Source organism: Protopterus annectens, chromosome 15.part0 (assembly GCF_019279795.1).
Source record: "Protopterus annectens isolate FY-2018-M chromosome 15.part0, PAN1.0, whole genome shotgun sequence".
Taxonomy (NCBI): domain Eukaryota; kingdom Metazoa; phylum Chordata; order Ceratodontiformes; family Protopteridae; genus Protopterus; species Protopterus annectens.
The window spans coordinates 489,979,059-490,006,956 of record NC_056749.1 but is presented as its reverse complement, the minus strand read 5'-3'; the positions used below and the strand labels follow the sequence as shown (position 1 = coordinate 490,006,956).

Here is a 27,898-nt window from a genome sequence, read left to right as displayed (position 1 = left end):
ATCAGTGCCTCCGAGTATGTCTTTGTGTGTTTATGTGTTTGTTTTGCAGTTGTGATAGTTCTATGTGAAACTGGGTTTGTGGTGTGCGTGGTTTCCTTCTCCTCCTGTCTGGTCTTGCCAGTCCTGAGTTGAGAGAGCTCAGCCTCCAGTTTGGCTATATAGTTGCATCTCTCACATGTATTTGTGTTTTGTGGGAGAAGGAGTGGGTTGTCTGTGTACATGAGGCAATTGTAACATTGCCTCAAGATGCCCAGATTCACCAGCTGAACAGGAGAGGACGCTAGCAACTGACCCTTCGACATGCTAGAAAAGTGAAAAAAGTTTGCTGTGTAACTGAGTCAGAAGGGACCTATAGGGAAATGGGTACTCAAGGGGATTCTAGGCTAATGTAGTACTTTGTTTAGTATACAAGTACTTCACCTATATAAAAATGCTTTAGGAGCAAGTGCTGAGCTATTGAGATAGAGAATAGACTGTTTAGATTGCAAGTAGAGAAGTTCTAAGGGAAAAATTGAAGAGCAGACTTTACGGAGCCAGAAATAGTTTAACCTTGTTTAACCGGCTGCCCGATGGTGCTCTATGGGCAACTCCGCTAAAGCGGCTTTATAGCAGGGGTTGAAAAGACCTAGGAATTGACCCAAAATGGCCAACAGACTACAAGTTTCTGGCTGGAACCACTGCTCTAGGGACAAATAGGCTGCTCAGTGCTCCCCACTCCCACTGGTTAACAAAGAAGCTTCCCTTTATCCAAATAAGGATATGGAACAGCACAGGAACCAAGCCAAAGCCCAGAGATCAGCAAACTCTGAAGACTGGACTATTCTAGTTCAGTAAGGTGGGAAAACAAGATTTTTTTTTTTTTTTTTTTACAGAAAACAGAGGAAAAACAGACAATAAATGCTATAAATGCTTTTAAACGGCTAGCGCACTTGAGTGTGTTAGCCTACAGGTAAAATTAAGCAACAAATAACATTTTTAAAAGTGCAAAACAGTTAATCAACACAAAAACAGTTTAAACAGAATGCAGAGCTGTATAAACAGGCGAAAATGCAGTCGCTAAGCAGTAAATAATCAAAAAGCCAGAAAAAAATACTTAAATCAGGAAAAAGTCACTCTTTTGCTCTCTGCTGCTTGTAGAACTCTGCAGGACACCACGAGGAGCTGTGCTGAGTTGAATACTGGGATTTCATGCTGAAAGTAAGGGAACTTCCCTACTCTGATAACTGTTTTTGACTACGGATGTGGTTGAACTCTTTAATGTCATCCCCCATGATGTGGGATTGGCTTAGTTCGATGACTTCTTGTGCGAGTCTTCTTGCTTTGATGAGAATGATATTTATACTCTAAATGTTTGTATGGAGTTTAGTGTTGAAAAACAACTTGTATTTCTAGGACCATATTTTCAACAAGGAAAAGGTGTTGTGATGGGGGCCTCTTGTGGCACTAGGTTTGCCAACATTGTGTTAATACAGTGGGAAAAAAACTTTGTTTAAAAAATTTGAGACCGCCCCTTGGAGAACATATACCAGTTACCTGGATGACATCTTTATTGGATGGGTTGGGGAAAACACAGATATTCCCCCTCATTATAGATTTTTTGAATTTTACTGCATATTTATTAAAATTTACTTACAACTTTAACTTAAAGTCTATCAACTATCTGGACGTTACCTTAGTTAAAGATGAGCTACCCAATCTATTCAAAGCACCATCTATAGAAAACCCACTTACTGTAACAAGTTTATTGCACTATGAAAGTTACCACCCCCTTTAAAAAAAAAAAAAAAAGAGAGAGGGATTATCAAGGACCATCAAGGACCAATACATCCGACTTGCAAGGATGGTTTCAGATAACACAGAAAAATAACACTAAGTGAAGTTCTAGCACCCTATACTCTTATCCAATGGTACAAGACAAGGATGTCCTCTTTCCATACCTATTTAATTTTTATCTAGAACCCCTCCTTCTGTTTATTTCACAAAAAACCTATCATATTCCCAGAATCCACAATACAAATCTTATATACTCTCTGCCTTTGCTGATGACTTGTATATACTTCCAACATCCCACTACTGACCTCCCAAACATACTTAAAGTTATTGATGAGTTCTCGGTAGTTTCAAATTATAATTTAAATTTAAACAAGTGTCACATATTTCCCCTCAATCCTATAGGGCATAAAGAATTGTACTTTCCTATGAGTGAGATCAAAATAAACTACCAGATAAAATATCTAGGAATAATATTTACTTCAGACTTCAAAAATATTATAAACAATAACCTACTAACTACATGGACTAGTATTCGAAATGATATGGATAGATGGAAGAACATTAATATATCTACTGTCAAAAGCTAGTGTTGTCAAGATGAATTTTCTACCAATACTCTTTCAACTAAATGCTACATTTTCAAATATTCCCCAAAGCTTCTTCCTTGCCATGGAAAAAGCTATATCAAGATTCTTATGGTATCCCAAATCTACCAGAATTAAATATGCAAAACTTGTACTTGCCAAAGATAAGGGGGGTTTGGGGTTACCTGATTTTAAGCTTTACTATAGTATAATTACTGTATACAGACTAATACAAATAATAAACTATGACTCGTACATAAATACTTGGACACCCCAGTGGACCAAAATCTGGTATGAACAGTTGAAATCCCTTGGCTGTAATATAAAATCCTTACCATTCTTGAATTTAAACCAGGCTAGCATATAGACGAAGAATTTACACCCACTAATTAAAAACATGATTCTTACAACACAAACTATTTAAATCATTGCAATTAGCTGACGCTTTTGCCCTTATACAACCGTTAGATCTAAATCCTAATTTACTAATAAATAATAAACCAGCAAATCTAACAAACTACCCCCTGATAAAAGACTACACAATATGGGATATATACCAATGGAAAGACTCTAACACGGGGGCAAATGAGTCTTGAACTCAAACTTCCTATGAAATATAGTATTATCCTTAACCAACTTCATCATCTTATAAATGCTAAATTATCACAAATACACACTGACTTATAGAACATAGATTTAGTTAAATTAATACTTGAAAATCTTGCGATTAAAGGGAAAACAATTTCTAGGACTTATAAAATTGCAATGAGTGCAAAACATCAGAATTTTTTATTATTTTCAAACTATTGGCAAATGAAAAATCACTGACTGAAGAAAATAAGAAACTAGCCACTGAAAATACAAATCAAATGAATTCATTTCAAGAAGCTGTTATATACACAAATTATGGTAAATAATCTATATTATACCTTATCTAAATTAAATAAATTTAATCCTAACTTTTCGCCTATATGTCCCCATTGTCCGGATCAAACAGCTGATATTTTACATGTCATGTGGAACTGTACTAAGGTACACAACCTATGGTGTTCCTTGAGAGTAAGATTAGAGAAGATGGGATATGAAAAATCAACCCTTACTTGGGAGACAGCTATATTGTACAAATCAACTCCCAAAAATATTAAAACATGTCTTTATTACGACGTGTGCCCTTATTAAATTCTTTATTACAAAGAATTGGACTGTCATGTCACCAATCACATGGGAAAATTTTAGCAATCTTGCTATCAAATATATCTCCTCTCACAAATTAATTTATTCAAAAACAAACGCTATTACCAAAAATATTGGGGTTACTTGCTAGATATAATTATTGACAAAATTTGCCTAGAAATTGTCATGAAAAGCTAACCTTTAAATAAGAAATGAATGTAGTACAACCAGTATTTCTTGCATCTTCTCCCTTTTCTTAGTATATGTGTAACTAGGTATTTTCCCTAAACATACAAATAAATTGTTAAATTTCTATTTTTACTTTATATATAGACTATCCCCATTCTAACTATCCCTTATGAGACCAAATGAACACAAGAATTCTCACACTTTACTTGACAATGCAGTGAGTTCTTGTGTGTGTATGTATATATATATATATATATATATGTGTATATATATATATATATATATATATGTATATATATATATATATATATATGTATATAATTTTCTCGGAATGAGATTGTCTGTTTTCTTTAGATAGGTATTTGTATTGTTTGCGTTTTTGAGTTACCGTATTATTATTATTTGAAAAAAGAAAATTGAAATAAAGAGATTTTGGAAAGAAAAAAAAGGGGAAGTTCTAGTTATGATGTTTAGTGTTAGAGGATATCCTCTACCGGTTATTAACAAAACTAAAGCAGAAATTAAGGCAAAAAGGGAAAGTGGCAATATTGTAACCCTTATAAAATCTAATATTGTTTCAGTTGGTGATATGAACAAAACTGAAAAGCCCCTTAAAAAAAAGACTACACTACTGTTTTTGTACGCAACACTATGCAGAAGACAGCGAAATCAGGAACATTCTCTCACTAAAAATTGGACAACTTTTCCTCTGTTTAAAGGGGTTACTTACCAAACAGGGGATAGACCTACAATTTGTTTACAAAAGAGGGAGAACTGTGAAGAACTTTTTGGAAACCAGGGCTGGTTACCAGTTTATGCACTCAAGCAAAAAAACAGGTACTAGGAGGTGTGGGTACTGCACTCAGTGCAGGCAAATTCTAACAGCTGACTTTGTGCAAGTTAATGGTGTAACTTGTAAGGCCACTTTTGCTTGCAACTGTAACTCTATAGGGGTGATTTATTTGGCTTTCATGCCAGAAATATACAAGGCTTCTATGTACGAAAATCTGAGGAGGCTTAAGGACAGAATATATGAGCATTCTCTTGACATCAGAATAAAAAGAATCTCAACTCTGGCAAAGCATGTTAATGAGTATCCATCTCACTACTACTTATTTTTTGGTCTAGATTGTGTCTTAAAAGACCCCAGAGGAGATCCTTGGGTGGATACATTGGAGCAGCGAGAGTTGCAAAGGCAACTCAGGTTATATGCTAGCTCTCCCCCTGGACTTAATGAGCACATTTCTATTGGTAGTGCTCTGAAACTTAAATCTTATCAAGTTTAATATGACCACTGTTTTAGGAATGTGTACATACCTTCTATATTTTTTATACATAAAACATTTGTACCTTCTTGTATATTTTGTATTTCTTTTTCTCTTTAAATGCAACTTATCTAAAGCAAATATTCTGTAATCCATAAGACACTCCAACATTTGACTAACCGATAAAACTGCTGTAAGACGTTGTAACCAGTTAAAACTGTAAGCTTTGGTGCTCAAATATTCCATCACAGGCAGAGAAGGAATAATTACACTTAAAACAAAAATACATTTTATTCAATTCCAGTATCTCAATTATTTCTAACACTAAATTCTTCACGTCATTTAAAGAAGTAATTTATCATTTACACCAACATGTACTGCATACAACTAATAGTTTAGGTTGGCCCTAACGACCTTTTCCACTATACATTGTGCATTAAGAAGTTTTAACCCAGGAAGAGCTGAAGTTGTGATGAACTCCTTAATTTTACATATACCAGATACTACTGGTTTTAATATGACATCACCAAGAACTAGCACTTCTTTAAAGGTGTCCTGCTTGGGCTTTATTGCTCAGCCCTTCCTCCACACGTAACTCAATTTCATTTAAACATTTCCTTCTAACCTGTTTTTCTCCACATTCCTTAAAGTAATATTCATCATGTCTGTGACTGGCACTGTTACTTTATTAAAAACTTCAAAAGCAGTATAATCACTGTTTCATCTTCTGAATTAAAATCCTTGTTAGTACCCATTTGAATTTCAAAGTACAATAATTCTCAGAACCCATATTTGAGTTACTAGAAATTTTAACTACTGGGCACTGTACAGAATTAAATAAGCCAACAGCTTCTTCTTGTAATGCCTTAGTGCTTCTTTCACATTCTTCATCACTTTTACAAACCACTGATGTTTCTACTGTGCAAATTTCTTCCAGTAAAATCTGCACTGGCTGATAAAATCATTTTCAGTCTTAAAGCAACTCTCATCCATAAAGGTCTCCAATGTCTTCATCTTTTGATCACACCCTATATTTTCCTCCCATTATGTACCCTATCCACAACTTTCTACATTTTACACTACCTTTTTTATTCCTCACATTTTTTTCTTTACTTAAGAAAACCAGTCTTTTACAAATTCCTTTAAAGCTGTAAACCCTATACTAAAATGACAGTCTGTCTACTACATCCACTGTCGTTTTACTGTTTATTATACCAACCAGTTACTTCTACAACTTAAACAGCAGCCATCACTTATACTTTCCTGAACTACATTTTGTTATGCACCTAGAATTAAACCATTAATTACATAAGAGTTTAAATAATACATTTAAGCAATCAAATATTCAAATAAAACAAAGTCCTTCTGATACAGACTGTAGTCCCTGTTGTCATGGTTACCACTGGTATCACTCAAAGACGCACAAAGTGTATCTGTGTCTTTGCAACATGTCCGTACGGCACGTGTCCACTCAGTAAACAGATCCTTTTTAAAAGATGTAACGCTCCCATCCTACTGGATTGCAGCAAAGCTTCAAACACAAGCAGCAGCACAGGAAAATCAAATAAAATAAAAAAAACTAAAAAAAAAAAACTGTTGCCGCTGAAAAGAACAGGAAGTTACATGAGCATTATAAAAAAAATTGTGCCAAAAAGTACAGTTTTGTACCTACCATAAATGTAGATGTTCGGGTGTATACACTGCTGCAGTCATTACACTTGGGTTATCGTGCCGTCAGGCGGTTCCCCAGTCCGCCTGAGTTCCAAAGTCTTGGTCCGGCATCAGTTGCTGTCGCCTCCTCCCTGACGTCAGTGCGACAGGGGTATACAAGATGCAGCCGATGCCATTTTCTTCAGTTTTTCTTGCCCCACATGTCACGTGCCTCTAAATAGGTAGGCAATTCCAATTGCTAATAAAACATACATAAGAAAAGCAAAAAAACAACTTGCAACTACCAGCAAATACTCCCCATAGGTAGTAAGGGTAGAAGACATAGGTACGTACCAGCCAGTAAGAGGGGAAGGAGGGAGGGTAACCTGGACTGCAGCAGTGTATACACTCGGACATCTACATTTATGGTAGGTACAAAACTGTACTATGTTCATCGTGTTACACTGCTGCAGTCATTACACATGGGTAGAATCCCAAAGCTGAGATAGGGTGGCTGGTTCTATAAGGCCCTGCAGCACTGCAGTGGCGAAGCCAGCTCTGGATTTAGAGTATAGAGGCAGATGGTAATGCTTGATGAAGGTATGTACAGAACTCCAAGTTGCTGCTTCCAAAATATCCTTGGTAGGTACTCCCCTGTGGTAGGCCGTTGAAGTGGCTGCTGCCCTGGTGGAGTGAAATCTAATGCTGCTAGGTACAGGTTTTCTATGGTATGTGTAGCAGAAATGTATACAATGTCCTATCCATTTTGAGATAGTCTGTTTGAAATGGCTTTTCCCTGTGCTCCTGCAGCATATGCTACCAATAATTGCTCAGATTTTCTGAAAGCTTTGGTTTTGTCCAAGTAGAAGCGTAACTGCCTGTGAATGTCCAAAGAGTGCAGTAGTCTCTCCCCTGTATTCTGTGGTTTAGGATAAAAAGTTGGCAGGTGAATAGTTTGGTTTAGAGCCACACTGGATACCACCTTTGGCATAAACGTAGGGTTAGTTCTTAAAGACACCCAGTTCTGGTGGAAAATGAGGAAAGGTTCCACTGCCATTAGTGCCTGTAATTCTGAAACTCTTCGTGCTGATGTTATTTGCCAGGAGCAGAGCAGTTTTCCAAGAGATGTATTTTTAATTCTGCTGTGTTAGCTGGCTCAAAAGGAGGTAAAGTTAGTTTTTCCAAAACAAAGTTGAGGTCCCAAGTTGGAGTAGGTGCTCTACGGGGCGGTCTTATGTTTTTAGCCCCTCTAAGGGACTGTTTTAACAGAGGATTAGAGACAATTGGTGGATCCGTGTTGTAATCAGCAGAGATGGCAGAGGAGTGGATCTTGATGGATGAGAAGGAGGCGCCTTTGTCCAGCATCTCAGTTAAGTATTGTAGTATCTGAGGAATGTTTGGGACAAGAGGGTCAAGGCTGTGAGATTGGTTCCAGGCACAGAATCTCTTCCATTGATCCGAATAGGCTTTCCTGGTACTAGGCCTTCTGGCCTCAAGAATGACATCCATAACAGCCTTGGAGAGAGGCATTCCATGCAGCTAGGTTTAAGGTCTTTAGCTGGATGTGTAGTATTTGATTGTTGTGTTGAGTCAGCAGATGTGGGATTTGAGGCAAAATCCAGGGTGGTTCTTGTGCCAAGCTCCTTAAAATTGGGTACCAGTGCTGGCATGGCCAGTCTGGTGCAATCAGGATAATCTTTGGCTCTTCTTGCCTGGCTTTTATGAGTACCTTTGGCAGGAGAGGTAGTGGTGGGAAAGCGTATACTTGTAGGTTCTCCCAGCTGAATGAGAGGGCATCCACTTTCCATGCTTGTGGATGGTAACTCCGTGTGCAGAATTTTTGTAGCTGGCAGTTTATTGGGGATGCAAACAGATGCCCAGGCTCCACCATTTCTGTGTTATCATTCTGAATATTCGTGGATTCAATTCCCATTCGTGTGGATCCAAGATGTTTCTGCTTAAGTAGTCTGCCAGTGTGTTTTTCTCTCCTGGCAGGAATTGTGCTTGCAGATGAACTTGAAGGTTTATAGCTGTGTTCCACAAGATCATAGCTTGTCTGCATAGGGGATAGGAGTGAGTGCCCCCTTGCTTGTTTACTTAGCAGTTGTTGTCCTGGATGCAGCAGGTCCTTGAAAGCTATAAGGGCATTTTGTACAGCTAGCATCTCTTTTTGATTGATGCGAAGATGCCTTTGTTATGCGGGCCACGTGCCCTGAATACATTTGCCTGCCATGTGTGCTCCCCAGGCGTAATCCGAAGCATCTGTTGTCAGTGTTTGCCTGGCTGTGGGTTGTGTAAAAGGCTGTCCCTTGTTGAGGTGACAAGCTTGAGCCCACCATTGAAACTCCTATTTAAGGCAAGGGATTAGTGGTATAACTGTTTCTAAACTTTAACAGTGTTGAGACCATACATTATTTAGGTACCATTGTAGTTTCCTCATATGCAGTCTGGCATATGGAATTAGTAGTATGAAGGATGCCATGTAACCAAAGGCCTGCAGAATTTTTCTTGCAGGGAGTTGGGTCTTTGTTGCCATCAATTGAAAGTATTGAGTCAGTTGCCCTCGCTTGTCTGGCATGAGATAAGCCATCTGGGCCATTGTGTTCAAGCTGGCACCCAGGAATATAATCTCTTGTGAGGGCACTAGTGTTCATTTCTTTTCGTTTACTGTGTACCCCAGGCAACTTAACTTTTTTACAAACGCCAGATGCTTTAGAAGAATGTCCTTGCTCTCTCATTGAATCAGGCATTCGTCCAGGTACGGATAAATTTGAATTCCTTTCGGTCTGCAAAATGCAATTACTGGTGCCAGGCCCTTTGTGAAGACCCTGGGCGCAGTAGATAAGCCAAAAGGCAGTGCAGAGAATTGGTAGTGCATTGAACCAGCTATGAATCTGAGGTATCTTCTGCAGTTTTGTCTGATAGGGACATGCAGGTATGCCTTCTTGAGGTCCAAAGTCACGAGCCAAGCCTTCTTGCCCAGCATGGAAAGCTGCTGCTGTAGTGTCAACATTTTGAATTTCGGAACATCCAAGTAAGTATTTAGAGATGAAAGATCCAGAATGGGCCTACAGGCTTTGTCCTTTCTGGGTACCAGAAAGAGTCTTGAGTAAAATCCTTGCCCTTGCTCCTGTGATGGTACTTGTTGAATAGCTCTCATATCCATGAGTGCTGTAATTTGTTTTTGAGCCTCTGCCAATTGATTTGGTGGCAGATTTGGCATTTCTTTTAACCTTGGCAGAGTGTGAGTGCTGTAATTTGTTTCTGAACCTCTGCCAATTGATTTCGTGGCAGATTTGGCATTTCTTTTAACCTTGGCAGAGTGTGAAAGTGGAACCTGTAACCTTGAAATACAATGGTGAGAACCCATTTGTCTTTGGTGATCATTTGTCAATTGTGGTAGAAGAGTGCCAGTTTTCCTCCCAAGGGGGCTGCCAAAAGGGATTTGTTTGGCAGCTGTAGTGGGAAGTCATTGGAGCTGTTTTTATATGATTGGGGCCTGTCTTCCCCTTCTTTCTGGCCTGATGCAACCCATTGTTGAGGCCTGTAAGGACCTTGCGTTTGACCTCCACCTCTTGGACGTCTGTATCTTCCCCTTTGAGGTCTCTCTGTAATTGGAAAGGACCAATTCTTAGTTGGCCACTTTCTGCTAAATCTAGGAGGCTGAACCTTTAAGGCATCCTTCACAGTTTGCATAGATTTTGCCTTATCCTCCATTTTCTTTAATACCTCTTCTGCCTTAACTCTAAATAACACATCCTGCTGCAAAGGTGCATCCAATAATTTTGCTTTAACATGATCTGGTAACGTATGATGTTAAGTTGTCTATCTCGCCTTCATTCTTGCTGGTTGGGTTCGGAGCCGATCTTCGGCTCCGACTCGGCCATCTTCAAAAGCCTGAGTGCTGCTTACTGGCTCGAGGCCCCCCCTATATCCCATGATGCCTGGCGCTAGATACCCAGATCTAGTTTGCCGCTTCTGCTACGAGGTTGCATTTACTGGCTCAGGTCATATTTTTTCACTTTATTGATAATATTAGAACTTTTTGTATATTATTAGTTATAACACTTAGTGTCATACATAGTTGTAGGATTTGTGGTATTTGTTAGTGTTCAATTCCCCACTTGAAAACTCGTTTTCTTCTTAGAGAGTTTTCCCCTCCCTCCCCCACTCCCGTTTTGCCTTTTTAAGGTAAGCCGTTTTAGTTAGAGGCTTATCCTTGTTTTCTTTTTTAAGGTAGAAAATTTTTTTCATTAGAAATTGTGGTAGTTTGTAGGTCTTATACTATAGCGTGTGTGCTGTTAGGGTGTGGTAACTTGTGTGGACTCTGTTTTTCTAGTTACCTACTTCCCTTTGTACTCTTTCTTTGTATTTGAATTTTCCTTTACAGGAATGTCTAGACACAAAAGTGTCTCGATTCAAGAAGTGTGACTCATGCTGTCAGAAAATGTCTCTGACAGATGGTCACACTTCTTGTGTCTACTGCTTGGGCGCCCTACACCTGCAGGAATCTTGTCCGGTGTGTCACGCTTTTAGTTCAAGAGTCCTGCAGGAGCATAGGAATAAGCTTATCCTTGGGGGTTTGCTTAAACCTGAAGGATCACTGGCCAAGACTCAGTCAGTGAAACCTTCCAGGCCATCAGAGCCGTCGCCGGGTGTGGCTTCTGCTTCAACTTCGGTTCCGGCTGGAACCGAAGTACCTATCTCCCAGTCGGCCCAGACTCTTCTGTCGGAACAGTCAGGGAGTCGAAAACGCTCCAGGTCACCATCCTTAGAGTCGATACACTCGGCTCCAGGGTCACCCTTTTTGCAATCGGAGCGAAGTCATCGATCCCACTCTCTCGGTCGTCTAGGCTTTCTGGTCATGATTTGGAGAGAGTGGAGAGCAGGCTTTTAAAATCGCAGGCCCTGGCTAAAATGCTATCCAGCCCCCCTCATCAGGGTTCGGCTCTACCTGTCTCTGCAATAGTTCCTCCTTCGACTCATCCATTGAGTTCGGAGCCGGAGCATGCTGAGGCTGGAATCGTGGGACCGTCTGCACCGATACCTCCCCTTTCAGTTCCGTCGTCGGCTCCGATCTCTTCCATGGTGCCGTCCTTGGAGGGATCTGGGTGCCGGGACTCCCTCGTCGGCTCCGAGGGGGTGAGTGGCACTGGACCCTTGTCCGACCCAGTTCTCCCTCTCGGAGCTTCGGTGCAGGTGAGTTCGGCTCCTACATCTGCTTCGGAGCCGTCTCTCTCGGTGCCGGGGAGGATCCCAGTCTCTTTGGAGCTGGAGCCTTCTCCGATATCGGGAAGGGGCGTCTTCGAGGTCATGAGGAGTGTGCTGGCATCCGAGTAAGCCTCACAGTCAGCCTCATCAGCTCCTCCCCCATGGTGTCTGCTCCTGTTTCGGCCCCTCCTCCAGACCCAAAGCGTGATGAACAAGCGCTCCAGAGCACCCCATTGGGTGTATCGTCCTCTACCGAGGCCTCCCCGTTCATTCAGAGGAGCCCCCTCGAAAGAGGAAATGCAAGAGGAAGCATGTTGACTCCCCCTGAGTCTGTCACTTCAGATACCGACTTAGAAGAGTCGGAAGGGTCCCAGAGATCCCCCTCTGAGGACGTCTCCTTCTCAGACATCCTTGAAATTCTTAGGCAGAAGGGGAACTGGACTACCCTTAACCCTTCCCAGGATGTGTCTGTATTCCTGGACGAGTTTGGATCCCGACCCTCCACCTCCTTGGCGTCTCTGCCTTACGATCCACTGAGGTCTATGGTGGCTCGAAAGGCATGGTCAGCTCCAAACTCAATGGAACCAACTCCCCGCAGGCCCACAAAATTCATTACTGCCCCTCAAGACAAGCAATTTCTGACCAAGAGTGTTCCTGTTGATGCCATGGTGGTAACAGCGGCCACTAAAAAGGAGTGGGCTGAAACTTCATCTGTCCACCCCCCCTATAAGGAATCTAGGACGATGGACAGATATGGGAAGCGGATGTTTTCTTCAGCGCCCTTCTCCATGAGGTCTCCGAACTATTTGTGCCATTTTACCCGCCTTCAAATGGATCTCCTTAAGAGCTAGGAGATACCCTTCAAGATCCATCAGCTGCGGGGGCCCAGACTAAAGTTGCCTCCCAGCTGGCGACTCTAAATTCGGTAGTAAACTCCTCCATGTGGCTCATCTCTTATGCAGCCAATGACGCGAGTAGGGCCGCAGGCACAGGTGTGGTTCTGAGAAGACATGCTTGGATGCGGTTATGCAACTTTGCGGAACCCTTCAGGGAGTCTTTCACCAACACCCCCTTTGATGGTTCTGCTCTGTTTGGACCGCAGGTGAAGGATACCCTTACCAGGTGTGAGCAGGAAGGCAAGACTCTCTCTGCTGTGGGAGCCCGTTTTTCCACTCCTTCAAGAACCGTATCCTAAAGGTCAGAAGAGTGGGAAAATGTGGTTTTGGAAACCCCAGGGAGCAGTGCCTGACACACGTGGAGAGTTTCCCTCCAGGGGCAGAGGAGGGAACAATAGATGCCACCCTAAGGGCAGAGGGGGTCCTCAAAATCAGGGCCAAAGAGAATCTTTCTCTGACAAGCCCTTCTAGCATCCCTGAAGTGCTGCCCGGCTGTCCACCTTCGGAGGCAGTCGGGGGAAGATTATCGCTGTACCCAAAAGCCTGGCAAAACACAAGACAAATGGGTGCTTCCTATCGTATCCGAAGGCTACAAAAAGTACAGTTTTGTACCTACCATAAATGTAGATGTTAGAGTGCTAATACAGCTGCAGTCATAACAGATGGGTTTTCCTGCCGTCAGGCGGGTCCTCGGTCGGCCGAATTCCAAAGTCTAGGTCCGGCGTCGGATGTTGTCGCTTCTTCCCTGACGTCAGTGTGACAGAGGTATAAAAGAACCAGCCAATGCCATTTTCTTCAGTTTTTCTTGCCCCAGATGTCAGGTGCCCCCAGAAGGAAGGCAATACATAAATTTATGTAATAATGCAATGCAATATAATCAAAAAACAGTAGTTGCAAGCAAATACACCATAACAGAATACCCCAATCAGGTTGTATGAGGAGGTGTTAGCCATTAGGCCTGTCCCAAGAGGGGAAGGAGGGAGGGAAACCTGGACTGCAGCTGTATTAGCACTCGAACATCTACATTTATGGTAGGTACAAAACTGTACTATGTTCATCGTGCATACAGCTGCAGTCATAACAGATGGGTAGAATCCCAAAGCTAAAAAAGGGGTGGTAGGCACTAGGTGGAGCTAGGAGGAGCCAGGATGCCCTGCAAGATTGCAGTGGCAAAGCCTGCTCTAGATTTGGAGTATAATGGTAGGTGACAGTGCTTGAAGAAAGTATGTACAGAACTCCAAGTGGCTGCTTCCAAAATATCTTTGGTAGGAACCCCCCTGAGGAAAGCTGCAGAGGTAGCTGTGGCCCTTGTGGAGTGAGACCTGATGCCTGCAGGTATAGTTTTACCATGAAAAGAATAACAAAAGCGTATGCAGTGTGCTATCCATTTTGAGGTTGTCTGTTTGGAAATAGGCTTCCCTTGAGCTCCTGTAGCATAGGAAGAGTTGCTCTGATTTTCTGAAAGGCTTTGTTCTGTCCAAATAATAACGTAGCTGTCTGTGAATGTCCAAGGAATGTAGTAGTCTCTCCCCTTTGTTTTGAGGATTAGGGTAAAGTGGATAGCCTGATTCAAGGTTACCCTGGATACTACCTTTGGCATAAAGGAAGGATTGGTTCATAAGGAAACTCTGTCCTGATGGAAAATGATGAAAGGCTGCACAGCCATGAGGGCTTGTAGTTCTGAAACCCTGCGAGCTGAGGTAATAGCCAGAAGGAAGGCTGTTTTCCAGGACAAATAGTGCAGTTCTGTTGAAGCTGCTGGCTCAAAAGGAGGCAAGGTCAGTTTTTCTAGAATGAAATGGAGGTCCCAAGCAGGTACTGGTTGTTTCCTTGGGGGGGGGTTTAAATTCTTAGCCCCTCTGAGGAACAGTCTTAAGAGGGAGTGAGAGAATAAAGGAGGATCAGTGTTGTATTCTGCAGAAATGGCTGAGGCATGGATTTTTATGGAGGAGAAAGAAAGTCCACTGCTTAGCATCTCAGCTAGGTACTGTAATATTTGAGGTAAATTCAGTATTCCAGGATTCTGACCCTTTTTCTGATTCCAGGCACAAAACAGTTTCCATTTTGCGGAGTAGGCTTTTCTAGTAGAAGGCCTTCTGGCCTCCAAAATGACATCCTGCACCTCCTTGGAGAGTAGGGTCTGTTGTGAATTTAAGGAATCTTCCATGCAGCTAGATTGAGTGTTTTCAGCTGACTGTGAAGAGTTTTGAAGTTGTGCTGAGTCAGTAGATGAGGCATTAAGAGGCAGGATCCATGGTAGGGAATGCGTCAGGCTCCTCAGGAGTGGGTACCAGTGTTGTCTTGGCCAGTCTGGAGCAATGAGAATCATCTTTGGTCTGTCTGCTCTGGTTTTTAATAGAACTTTGGGCAGCACAGGAAGAGGTGGAAAGGCATAAACTGGCATTGTTGTCCAACTGAAAGAGTGCATCCACTTTCCATGCCTGTGGATGAAAGGTCCTTGAGCAGAATTTTGTCAATTGGTGATTTCTGTGGGTGGCAAAGAGATCTATGTCTGGCCTTCCCCATGCTTGAATTATCTTTGCAAAAACTTGAGGATGCAACTTCCATTCGTGTGGATCTGTCATATTTCTGCTTAGGTTGTCTACCAGCGTGTTTTCCTTGCCTGGCAGGTACTGTGCTTGAAGTTCGATTTGTAATTCCAGAGCAATGTTCCAAAGAGACATGGCTAGCCTGCATAGGGGATATGAATGGGTTCCTCCCTGTTTGTTTAAGTACCACATCACTGTGGTGTTGTCTGTCCTTATCAATAGCTGGCCTGGATGCAGTAGGTCTTTGAAAGCCATAATAGCATTTATTACTGCTAGCATTTCCTTTTGATTGATGTGTAGGTGCTTTTCTTTTTGGGACCATTTGCCCTGAATGCACCGATCTGTCATGTGTACCCCCCAGGCATAGTCTGAGGCATCTGTTGTGATAACTTGATTTGCTTGAGGCTTGCAGAATGGGAGACCTGTGTTTCTTTGGCATGCTTGAGCCCACCACAGAAATTCCTTTTGAAGACATGGAATCAGTGGTATAATTGTTTTCAAACTGTGGTTGTGTTGAGACCATAGGTTTTTTAGGTAACATTGAAGTTTCCTCATATGCAGCTTTGCACATGGGATTAGCAGGATGCAAGATGCCATGAATCCCAGAGCCTGCAGGATTTTCCTTGCAGTCAGCCTGGTGAAGGTTGCCAGTTTTCTGAAGTATTGAGTTAGTTGCCCTTGTTTCTCTGGCGTGAGGTAGGCCATCTGGGTATTTGTATTCAAGCTGGCACCCAGGAAAATTGTTTGAGAGGGTATTAGCCTTGATTTCTTTTTGTTGACTGTATCCCAGAGAATTCAACAACATTATTACAAACGCCAGATGTTTCAGAAGTATGTGCTTGCTGTCCGCTTGGATCAGGCAGTCATCCAAATATGGGTATATTTGTATCCCTTGAAGTCTGCAGTAGGCAATTACTGATGCCAGGCATTTCGTGAACACTCTAGGCGCAGTAGATAAGCCAAAGGGCAATGCAGAGAATTGATAATGGGTTGAACCTGCAAGAAATCTGAGGTACCTTCTGCAATCTTGTCTGATTGGGACATGCAGGTATGCCTCCTTGAGGACCAATGTTACCAGCCAAGACTCCTTGCCCAGCATGGGAAGAAGCTGCTGTAATGTGAGCATCTTGAATTTTGGCACGAGTAAAAATGTGTTTAGGATGGATAGGTCCAAAATAGGTCTCCAATCTTTGCCCTTCCTTGGTACCAAGAATAGTCTGGAATAAAAACCTTGACCCTGTTCTTGTGCAGGTACCTCCTGAATAGCTTTCATGTCCATGAGATCTGAAATTTGTTTTTGTGCCTCTGCCCTTTGATTGTGTGGCAGGTTTGGCATGCCTCTCATTTTTGGAAGGGTGTGAAAGTGGAATCTGTAGCCTCTGTCTATAATGTCCAGGATCCATTTGTCTTTTGTGACAATATGCCAATTTTTTGAAAATAATGCCAGTTTTCCACCTAAAGGTGCTGCCATTTGAGCCTTGCTTGGCATGTAAAGGGGAAAGTCATTGGTTCTGCTTTCTGAATGTCTGTGAACTATCCTCACCACCTCTGTGTAGGTGCTTGCCATTGTCTGCCTCTAAATGATCCTTGAGATTGCCCTCTACCCCTAGGGCGCCTGTATCTACCTCTTTGGGGTCTGTCCGTGGCTGGAAAGGACCAATTTTTTGAAGGCCAATTTCTACTGAAATGTGGAGGTTGTACCTATAGGAAATCTTTCACTGTTTGCATTGATTTTGCCTTTTCCTCCATTTTCTTTAATACCTCCTCAGCTTTAACACCAAACAATACATCTTTTTGAAGAGGTGCATCTAGTAATTTAGCTTTGACATGATCTGGTAAGGTTTGCTCTTTGAGCCAAGCATGTCTATGTATGACTGATCCTGTAACAGCAGCTCTACATGAGGCTTCTAAAGCATCAAAACCACATTGCAAGGTATGTTTACCCACTTGCTCTGCACTATGCAACAAATCCTGCAACTCCTTCAAGTCTGGTTGTTCAGGTTGTGACATTTTGCTTTTCAACTGTGATAACAGAAACTGTTGGTACTTCAACATATGGAACTGACAGTTTAATGCTCTCATGGTTAAGGTGGCCGAGGTGTATACCTTTTCCCCCACCTTTCTAAAGCTCTGGAATCTCTCTCTGAAGGTAATGGATTTTTAGCAGGGGAGGCCTTAATTCCCTTGAGACCCTGTGAAATAGTTTGTGGGTCAGCCGCATGGCTTTTGTATAGGAATTGGTGTGAATCAGGAACCCGGTAATACCTGTCAGGCTTGACTGGAGCTGGACGTAAAGAATCTGGGTTAAGGCTGGCCTCCGAATACACATCATCTAGTATGTCTAAGACAGGAGGTATAGCCAGATGCCTGTGGTGAGGGAGTAAGAGGAAATCCCTAAGCCTTTTCTTGAAGTCTGAGTACTCTTGGCCTTCCCAGTGGAAGTGTTCCCTCAAGGTATACAAGGTTTCCCCAAAAGAGTAATCCTCGGGGGGGGGGGGGGGACAGAGGAATGGACTCCTCTGCATCAGAATCTTCAAAAGGGGAGTAGGAATGTTCCTGGTTTTCAGAATGTTCTGAAGTAATGGAGGCCTAGTCCGAGGAAGAGTATTCTTCCTCCACTCTGGGTCTTTTGTCCGAGGGGGGTAGAGAACCCCTGATAAGAGTAATCAAATCCTCAGCCATTTTGAGCATCTGCTTTTTAGGCATGGGGCCTTGAGAAGGGCCCTGTGGAGCTTGTCTTTTAGTATGCATGGCTGCTTTAGACTTAGTGAAAGCCTTGATGGAAAAAGAAGGCGGCCTGAAGACACCTTGAGAGGTGGCAGGCCGGTCTAAACTCTGAGTTTTCCTGCCAAGAGTGGCTTCGGTATCTGTAGTCGGGGTGTGGGCCGAAGAGCCTGCGATCTCGGGCACAGAAGACACCACCAATGAAGTGTCATCAGTCGTCAGGGGCTGCGTAGGCACCTCGCTGAGAACCGGAGCGCCTGTAGTCGGCTTTAGCGTGGTGTCGGTAGAAGCCGCGGACCTCGTATGTCCGTCTTTATCTTTGCGTCTTTTACTCAAAACTGGAGTCGGAGTATCCGGCAACATAATGTAATTAAACTTTTTGCCAAAATAGTGTTGGGCGAACTCCGCCCGACACTTAGTGTGTCTGTTGAACGTAGCACAAAAACAACAGGCCGAGACGTCGTGGTCTGGGCCTAAGCAAGGAATGCAGAGGGAATGAAAATCCTTATGCGGTATTTGCTTCCCACATGAAATGCAATTATTAACTTTGTCTGACATCGGTCTGAGGCAAGAAAAGTTTCCCCAACGGGGTACTTAGCTTTCAAGAAGACTTTGGTTGAAAAATTTTCGTAATCTCAGGAGCTGGCTGACTGGCACTTGCGAACTGCTTCTGCTTCGGGCACCACGCAGCAAGAAAGACTGAAGAAAATGGCGTCGGCTGGTTCTTTTATACCCCTGTCGCACTGACGTCAGGGAAGAAGCGACGACATCCGACGCCGGACCTAGACTTTGGAATTTGGCCGACCGAGGACCCGCCTGACGGCAGGAAAACCCATCTGTTATGACTGCAGCTGTATGCACGATGAACATTCCCCTTCTTTCACACTTCACACTTTACCAACAAATCCCTTCCAGATGTTCCACCCAATCTAAGGGATCAAGCAGTTCAAGAAATTTCAAAACTGCTAAGAAAAAGAGCCATCCAGTCAGTCCCAGCAGACCAACAAGGATCCGGAATTTACGCAAGGTTATTTTTGGTACCAAAAAAGACAGGGGACTGGACACCCATTCTGGATCTCAGCAGACTAAACAGGTCTGTTCAAAGAACGAAGTTCCGGATGGTCATGCTAGAGTCCATTTTACCCTTTCTGGGTCAGGACAATTGGATGTGCTCCATAGATCTTCAGGACGCGTACTACCATATCAAAATGGACAGACGCTCCAGAATATTCCTCCGCTTCCAGCTGGGAGCCAGTCATTATCAGTTCAGAGCTCTGCCCTTTGGTCTCACCACAGTCCCCAGGGTGCTCACCAAATGTTTGGCAGTAGTTACCGCTCACCTGAGACGGCAAGGATTCCAGGTGTTTCCATATTTAGACAACTGGCTCCTTATTGCAACCACCAGGCATCACCTGCTGCGAGCCGGAGACTACACCATCCAAACGTGCTCCAAACTAGGCATCACAATAAATTTCAAAAAGTCTGCATTGTCGCCTTGTCAATCTATCACCTTTATAGGCGCAAACTTAAATACAAAGGACATGTCAGCGAGACTTCCAGTAGACAGAGTGTTAGCTATTCGACATGTGCAGGTCTTATTAGGATGCAAAAAGATTCAGGCCAGATTAGTCCTAAAAACATTGGGTCTCATAGCAGCGGCGATCATACTAGTCCCCCTTGCACGTTTTCACATGAGGATTCTTCAGTGGATGCTGTTCACTCAATGGTCCTTCCAGCAACTCCCTCACATGATAATGATCACACAGTCATGCAAAAACCAACTTGTTTGGTGGATGGTTTCCCCATTATTACGCCAGGGCAGACCATTCGTTCTCCCTCCTCCAGTAGCTACGGTGACCACAGACGCCTCCCTGATTGGGTGGGGTGGGGCATTTTCAGGGCAGAACAGTCCAAGGTACCTGGCAGCCTCACGAGTACCATCTGCATATCAATGTCTTGGAGATGAGAGCAGTGCTTTTAGCATTGCAAGTTCTTCAGAACTCTTCCCACCGGGACCAATCTCTTCAATCTCTCCAGCTTACTGCTTGGTTTCTCCATCTCCGACCTTAGCCAGGCTTCCATCTCCCACTCGGTGGGTGAAATCATCTTATCCTTGCATAAGTCTACCACTAGAAAAACTTATGCTAGTAAGTGGAAACGTTTTTCCTTATGGGCAGAGACCAGGAAAATGGATCCCTTTTCAGCCCCTGTGCACCATATTTTAGAATTTCTAGCGGAACTTTTTCGAGCTGGATCCTCTTCTGCCACGATTAGAGTTCAGCTAGCTGCAATTTCAAACTTTCATACGGGCCTATCTGATACAAGCATCATGTCCCATAAGCTTTGTAAAGCCTTTCTTAAAGGGACCACTTTACTCAGGCCCCCAGTAAGAGATCCCCCGCCTCTGTGGGATCTGAATTTGATTTTAGCTTCCCTGATGCTGCCCCCCTTTGAAAGTACAGTTTTGTACCTACCGTAAATGTAGATGTCCGAGAGGTATGCATCTGCAGTCCTTACAAATGGGTTGTCCTGGCCTCAGGCAGCCCTTCGGTCGGCCGGATTCCAAAGTCTGGGTCTGGCCTCGGCTGATGTCGCACTTCACCCGACGTCATAGCTGCAGTTCAGCGGGTATAACGGCATCAGCCTACGCCATTTTCCTCAGTGTTTCTTGCCCCAGATGCCAGGTGCCCTCTAGGAAGGCTAAATTTGGATAAGTGCTAATGTTTCCAAACAATAGATAGCAAATAGAGATAAACATGTATATACATATATACAAACAAATACACCATAATAGATTCCCCCAGCTAGCTACAAGATGGGCAAATACCCTAGGAGTACCACAGAGGGGAAGGAGGGTGGGTAATCCTGACTGCAGATGCATACCTCTCGGACATCTACATTTATGGTAGGTACAAAACTGTACTATGTCCTTCAAGGATGCATCTGCAGTCCTTACAAATGGGTAGAATACCATAGCCAAACTGGGGGAGGAGGCACTAAGGAGGCACTAAGAGTTTATGGTGTAGTTAAGATCCCTTGCAAAACAGCAGTGGCAAAACCTGCTCGGGATCTGGAGTATAAAGGTAGATTATAATGCTTGGCAAATGTATGCACGGAGCTCCAAGTAGCAGCTTCTAAAATGTCTTTGGTAGCCACTCCTCGTAAGAAAGCTGTAGTAGTGGCTGTAGCCCTTGTGGAGTGAGGTCTGATGTTTTCTGGAGTTGCCTTTCCATGAAAAGAGTAACAAAATCTAATGCAATTTCCTATCCATTTTGAGATCGTTTGTTTTGAAATTGCTTTTCCTTCCATTCCTGTTGCATATGCTACCAGAAGCTGGTCAGTTTTTCTATTGTTCTTGGTTCTGTCCAGGTAGTAGCGCAACTGTCTGTGTACATCCAAGGTATGCAGCAATCTTTCCCCCCTGTTCTGTGGGTTGGGGAAGAATGTTGGTAGGTGTATTGCTTGGTTTAATGATACCCTGGAGACCACCTTTGGCATAAAGGTAGGATTAGTTCTCATGGACACTATCCTGATGGAAGATAAGAAAGGGCTGTACTGCCATTAATGCCTGTAATTCAGAAACCCTTCTAGCTGAAGTGATTGCAAGCAGAAATGCAGTCTTCCAAGATAAGTACTGTAATTCTGCTGTTGCTGCTGGTTCAAATGGGGGAAGTGTCAACTTTTCTAACACAAAGTTCAAGTCCCATGTAGGCAATGGTGGTTTCCTTGGTGGCTTTACATTTTTAATTCCTCTGAGAAACTGCCTGAGTAGAGGTTGAGAAAAGACTGGAGGATCCATGTTGTATTCTGCTGAAATTGCTGATGCATGAATCTTAATGGAGGAGTAAGACAGACCATTGTGGAAAAGCTCTGCTAAGTATTCCAGGATGTTAGCTATGTTTGCCACTGATGCATCTACTCCTTTTGTTGCACTCCAAATGAGATATCTTTTCCATTTTGCTGAATAAGTTTTCCTTGTTGTGGGTCTGCGAGCCTCCAAGATAATGTCTTTAACCCTTTGAGATAAATCTGGGTTATTTTTCCTTATGTAATGTTCCAAGCAGCTAGCTGCAGTGTTTTTAAGTTTGGATGCAGGATTTTGAAGTTGTTCTGTGTTAGCAGTAGAGGTAGAAGGGGGAGAGGCCATGCGTGTTCCCGGGACATACTCCTCAGTAGCGGGTACCAATGTTGCCTCGGCCAATCTGGAGCTATCAAGATGATCCTCGGGTGATCTTCTTTGATATTCAGTAGCACTTTGTGCATCAAAGGAAGAGGTGGGAATGCATATGCTGTCAGGTTTTCCCAACTGAAGGATAGGGAGTCCACCTTCCAAGCAAGTGGGTGGTATGTCCTTGTGCAGAATTTTTTCAATTGGTGGTTGTGTGGGGATGCGAACAGGTCTATTTCTGGCAGTCCCCATTTCCTTGTGATGGTTTTGAAATTTACTCACTCCCCTTTGAGCTTTCCATTTCTTCCTTTCTGCAGCATTGTTCTTGGAAGACTGTTTTGTTGGTGGCTTTTACTTTGTATCGACCCAGGTGGGACTTGAACCCACAATCCCCAGCTCCAGAGGCTGATGCCTTATCCATTAGGCCACTTGGCCCTTTATGTGTAGGATCATCTGGTCTTGAGTCCATAAGCCTTGTATGCACTTGTCCACTATGTGTGCCCCCCAACCGAGGTCTGAGGCGTACGTGGTGATAGTCTGGCTTGGGTGAGGCCTGTGGAAGGGTAGTCCTTTGTTCAATTGACAGGCCTGGGCCCACCACTGGAATTCTTGCTTCAGGCATGGAATTATTGGAATTTGGGTTTCTAGGCTGTGCTTGTGCTGAGACCATAAATTCCTCAGGTACCATTGCAACTTCCTTATATGTAGTCTGGCATGTGGAATTAATATTATGCAGGATGACATGTAACCCAGGGCTTGCAGGATTTTCCTTGCTGTAAGCTGGTTCTGCGTTGTTAATGCCATGAAGTAGAGAGGTAGCTGCTTCTGTTTTTCTGCTGTGAAGAATGCCATCTGGTTTGATGTGTCCAGTTCTGCACCCAGGAAGGTTATCCTTTGGGATGGTATCAGTGTTGACTTTTTTGTGTTGACTGTGTATCCCAGGGCTTGCAGCAGGTGAATAACCTTTCAAATCTTTTGTTAATTTGTCTTTGCTGTCCACTTGTAACAGGCAGTCGTCCAGGTATGGATAAATTTGAATTCCTTGAAGCCTGCAATGAGCAATTACTGATGCCAGGCATTTTGTGAATACTCTGGGCGCAATAGATAAGCCAAAAGGCAATGCTGAGAATTGATAATGCTCTGATCCTGCAAGAAATCTGAGGTATCTTCTGCAATTTGGTCGTATGGGGACGTGCAGGTATGCCTCCTTGAGATCCAGAGTCACCAGCCAAGACTCCTTGCCCAGCATGGGAAGGAGTTGCTGTAGGGTCAGCATTTTGAATTTTGGAACAATGAGGTATGTGTTTAAAGCGGACAGGTCGAGGATAGGTCTCCATTGGTTTTCCTTTCTTGGTACTAGGAAAAGCCTTGAATAAAATCCTTGTCCTTGTTCCATAGCCGGTACCTTTTCTATAGCTCTCATCCTTAGTAAGTGGTCTATTTGCTGTAGAGCGTTTGTCCGTTGGTTTGGAGGTAGGTTTGGCATTCCTCTCTTCCTTGGAAGAGTATGGAAGTGAAACCTGTAGCCTTTGTCTATTGTCTGTAAAATCCATTTGTCTCCTGTAATGTAATGCCAATTTACTGAAAATAAGGCTAATTTTCCGCCTAAGGGTGCTGCCAGTTGTTCCCTGGTAGGCGGTTTCAGAGCCAAGTCACTGTGATTGTCCTGTAGAAGTGGTAGTGGCTGGGTCTGTGGCAGTAGTTCTCTGGCTGTTAGGCTGCCACTGACGTCCCCTGTAGGCACCTCTGGATTGACCTCTGCCTCTAGGGCGTCTATTTCTACTTCTCTGTGCTCTGGTGGTGTCTGGAAAGGACCAATTCTTGGAAGGCCAGTTCCTACTAAACCTCGGAGGCTGGACCTGTAAGAAATCCTTGACTGTCTGGACAGATTTAGCTTTTTCTTCCACCTTCTTCAACACTTGCTGTGCAGGGGAACCAAACAAACTGTGCTTTTCCATGGGAGCATCTAGAAGCTTGGACTTTACATGTTCTGGTAAGGATTGCTCTTTTAACCATGCATGCCTTCTGATCACTGTACCAGTCATAGCTGATCTAAAGGAAGCCTCCAGTGCATCATAGCCGCATTTTAAGGAATGATTATTGACCTGCTGAGTGTTATGCACCAAATCCTGAAGGGACTTACGGTCTAAAGGTTCAGGCGAGGACAGTTTTTTAGTGAGCTGATCTAACAGAAATTCCTGATACTGAATCATGTGGAATTGACAGTTTAAGGCCCTAGCCGAAAGAGTAGCAGAAGTATAAACTTTTTAAACCCCATCTCTCCAATGCCCTAGATTCTCTTTCAGAGGGAGGGTTTTAGCAGAGGCAGCTGCTACAGCTTTGGGGCCCTGTGAAATAGTTTCTGGATCTGCAATAGGAGCCTTATACAAATGATAATGTGTGTCCGGAACCCTGTACTATCTGTCGGGCTTAGCAGGGGCCAGAGGCAGAGAGTCAGGGGCAGTACAAGCATCATTAAATGCATCATCCACAACTGTAAGTACTGGAGGAATAGCTAAAGGCCTATGTTGTGGCAGATGTAAAAAGGTCCTAAGCCTTTTCCTAGAGTCAGAGAAATCCTGGCCCTGCCATTGGAATTGTTCCCTCATAGCATGTAAGGTTTCCCCAAAAGAAAATTCCTCAGGAGGAGAGGCAGAAGGTATGGAATCCTCTGCATCAGAGTCCTCATAAGGAGAATAAGGGCCCTCAGGAGGATTTGTATTTTCTGAATCATCAGAGGAATAATCTGAAGAAACTGGCTCAGGGGGCTCTGCCCTAAGCCTCTTCTCTGGAGGTGGGTGAGAGGCCCTGTCAGGGTGAGACTGGGTTCCCCTGATCAAAGAAATGAGATCCTCTGCTAGACTAAGCATTTGAGTACTAGAGCTAGGCCTGTGGGAGGGGGCTTTTGCAGGCACGGCCTTTGAAGATTTAGCTGCTTTAGCCCTGGCAAAAGCCTTAATTGACATGGATGCAGGGGGCCTAGCAGCTCCACGTGCAGGAGTAGATACATCTAAGGGGATAGTATCTGATAAATCCTGAGAGCAGGTGGATTTTCAGTAGCAGATTCAGCCATGCTGGAAGAGGCCTCGGTAGAAGGAGGCAGGCTTTCGGCCTAAGGAAGAACTGGACTCGGCCGAAACCGAGACACTCGCGGTTGGCTTAACCGCGGTTTCGGCCGAAACCGTGGACCGCGAGTGTCGGTCCTTTTCCTTACGCTTTTCAGCTAAATGTGAAGTCGGAGTCTCCGACGGCATGATATAAGCAAAAGCGGAGCCGAAAAACTCCTCTGCAAACTCCGACCGACGTCTAAGTGTTCATCGGTTGAAGGAAGCACAGGCTAGACAAGCTGCTACGTCGTGGTCTGGGCCTAAACAAGGTAGGCAGTAAGAGTGGAAATCTTTATGAGGTATTTGTTTCCCACAAGTTAAACAGTTATTCACTTTTTCTGACATCGGCTGAGGCAAGAAAGAGTCCCCAACGGGGTACTTAGCTTTTTAGAAGTCTTCGGTAGTAGCAATCTCTGGTTCTGACCGACCGGCACTTGCAAACAGCTTCTGCTTCGGGCACCACGCGGCAAGAAAGACTGAGGAAAATGGCGTCGGCTGATGCCTTTATACCCGCTGAACTGCAGCTATGACGTCGGGTGAAGTGCGACATCAGCCGAGGCCAGACCCAGACTTTGGAATCCGGCCGACCGAAGGGCTGCCTGAGGCCAGGACAACCCATTTGTAAGGACTGCAGATGCATCCTTGAAGGACATCTGGCAGCTTCTTGTTCCTTGAAGTTTCTTTCTTGGAAAACCCTTCTTCTGGTTGCAGTTACGTCGGCTAGAAGAGTTTCTGAACTTCAGGCTCTTTGTGTTCATCCTTCTTACCTAGTTTTTCACAAGGATAGAGTTTCTCTTCGGACTAACCCTTCCTTTCTTCCAAAGGTTACTTCTGATAATAATTTGAATCAGTCCATTGACCTACCTGTGTTTTTTCCAAATTATTCCAACAAGGCAGAATACAAGTTACACCAGTTGGACGTTCATAGAAAATTACGCTTTTACTTGCATAGAACCAAGCAAATCAGACCAGTTGTTCCGGTCCTATGCTGAGGGTAAACAAGGTATACCGGTGTCGAAAGTAACCTTATCTAGGTGGTTGACATCTATTACATTTATATATCAGTTAAGGAATAAAGAGCTTCCTGCTAAACCAAAAGGTCACTTCACCAGATCTCTAGCTACTTCAGTGGCTTTTCAGGCCAGATTGCCAATGGAAACTATTTGTGCGGCAGCTACTTGGGCTAATCCACATACCTTCATTTCACATTATAAGCTGGATGTGGCCTCCAGGAGCAGAGCTGATTTTGGTTCCACTGTTCTGAAGAGTTTGTTCCGATGAGCCACCCAGGATTAAGGTGCTAGGGACACTGTCCAATCAGGCAAGATACACAACTTAACATTAAGAAGTTATGTACCTACCATAACGTTCCATGTTAGTTTTCTTCTCGCCTTCTTTCTTGCGTCCCACCCTCCATCCCCCTATCCTAGTAGACCGAGAAGTGTTCCTTATGATTTTTTTTTATCACTGGCTGAGTCTTCTCTGGTTATAACTTCTGACCATCAGTCTCTCCAGTAGGTTCATGTATCCTACTACAGTTTACTGTACTATTATAATTGTTATTATTATGTCTGTAGTTAGGTTTACCAAACGAGATCTGGGTATCTAGCACCAGGCATCATGGGATATAGGGGGGCCTCGAGCCAGTAAGCAGCTCTCAAGCTTTTGAAGATGGCAGAGTCGGAGCAGAGGATCGGCTCCGAACCCAACCAGCAATAAAGAAGGCGAGAAGACAACTAGCAATGAACGTTATGGTAGGCACATAACTTCTTATTCTTTTAACCAAGCATGTCTTCTAATGACAAAGCCTGTAACTGCTGCTCTGCAGGAGGCCTCTAGAGAATCAAAACCACATTGCAAAGTATGCTTTCCCACTTGTTCAACTGCATGCAATAAATCCTGCATTTCTTTAAAATTAGGAGGATCTGATTCTGGAAGCATTTTTTGTTTTAACTGAGACAGTAAAAATTGCTGATATTTTAGCATGTGAAACTGGCAATTTAAGGCTCTCATTGCTAAAGTTGCAGATGTATATACTTTCTTTCCCCATCTGTCTAATGCTCTGGAATCTCTGTCAGAGGGAACTGGATTCTTGGCTGATGAGGCCTTAACTCCTTTGGGTCCCTGAGAAATAGTTTCAGGGTCAACTACAGGGCTTTTATACAGAAATGTATGCGAGTCAGGGACTCTGTAGTATCTGTCAGGTTTAACAGGGGCTGGAGGTAAGGAATCAGGATTTAAGCTGGATTCAGTATACACATCATCCACAATATCTAACACTCGCGGAACAGCAAGGGGTCTGTGTTGAGATAATAAAAGGAAGTCTCTGAGCCTTTTCTTGGATTCTGAGTAATCCTGGCTTTCCCAGTGGAAATACTCCCTCGTGGTATGTAGAGTTTCCCCAAAGGAGTAGTCCTCAGGTGGTGAGACTGATGGAATTGATTCCTCATCATCAGAATCCTCATAAGGGGTGAAGAGAGTATCCTAGGTCTGAGGATGAATCAGAAGAGATGGACACCTGGTCAGATGAGTCATAGTCTGCATCCTGTCTAGGCCTTTTATCAGGAGGGGGATGTGACCCCCTGATCAGAGTGATTAGGTCTTCGGCC

General features: G+C 43.6%; 1 protein-coding gene and 1 non-coding gene across 2 annotated transcripts in view; both read right to left on the bottom strand.

Annotated features, from left to right (window-relative positions):
* VBP1 (VHL binding protein 1) overlaps positions 1 to 27,898 on the bottom strand; it is a 511,617-nt gene that overhangs the window by 114,565 nt on the left and 369,154 nt on the right. The gene's annotated exons all lie outside the window — the stretch shown is intronic.
* Positions 22,545 to 22,617, bottom strand: TRNAQ-CUG. The gene has a single exon. It is a non-coding gene; the product is annotated as a tRNA-Gln (tRNA).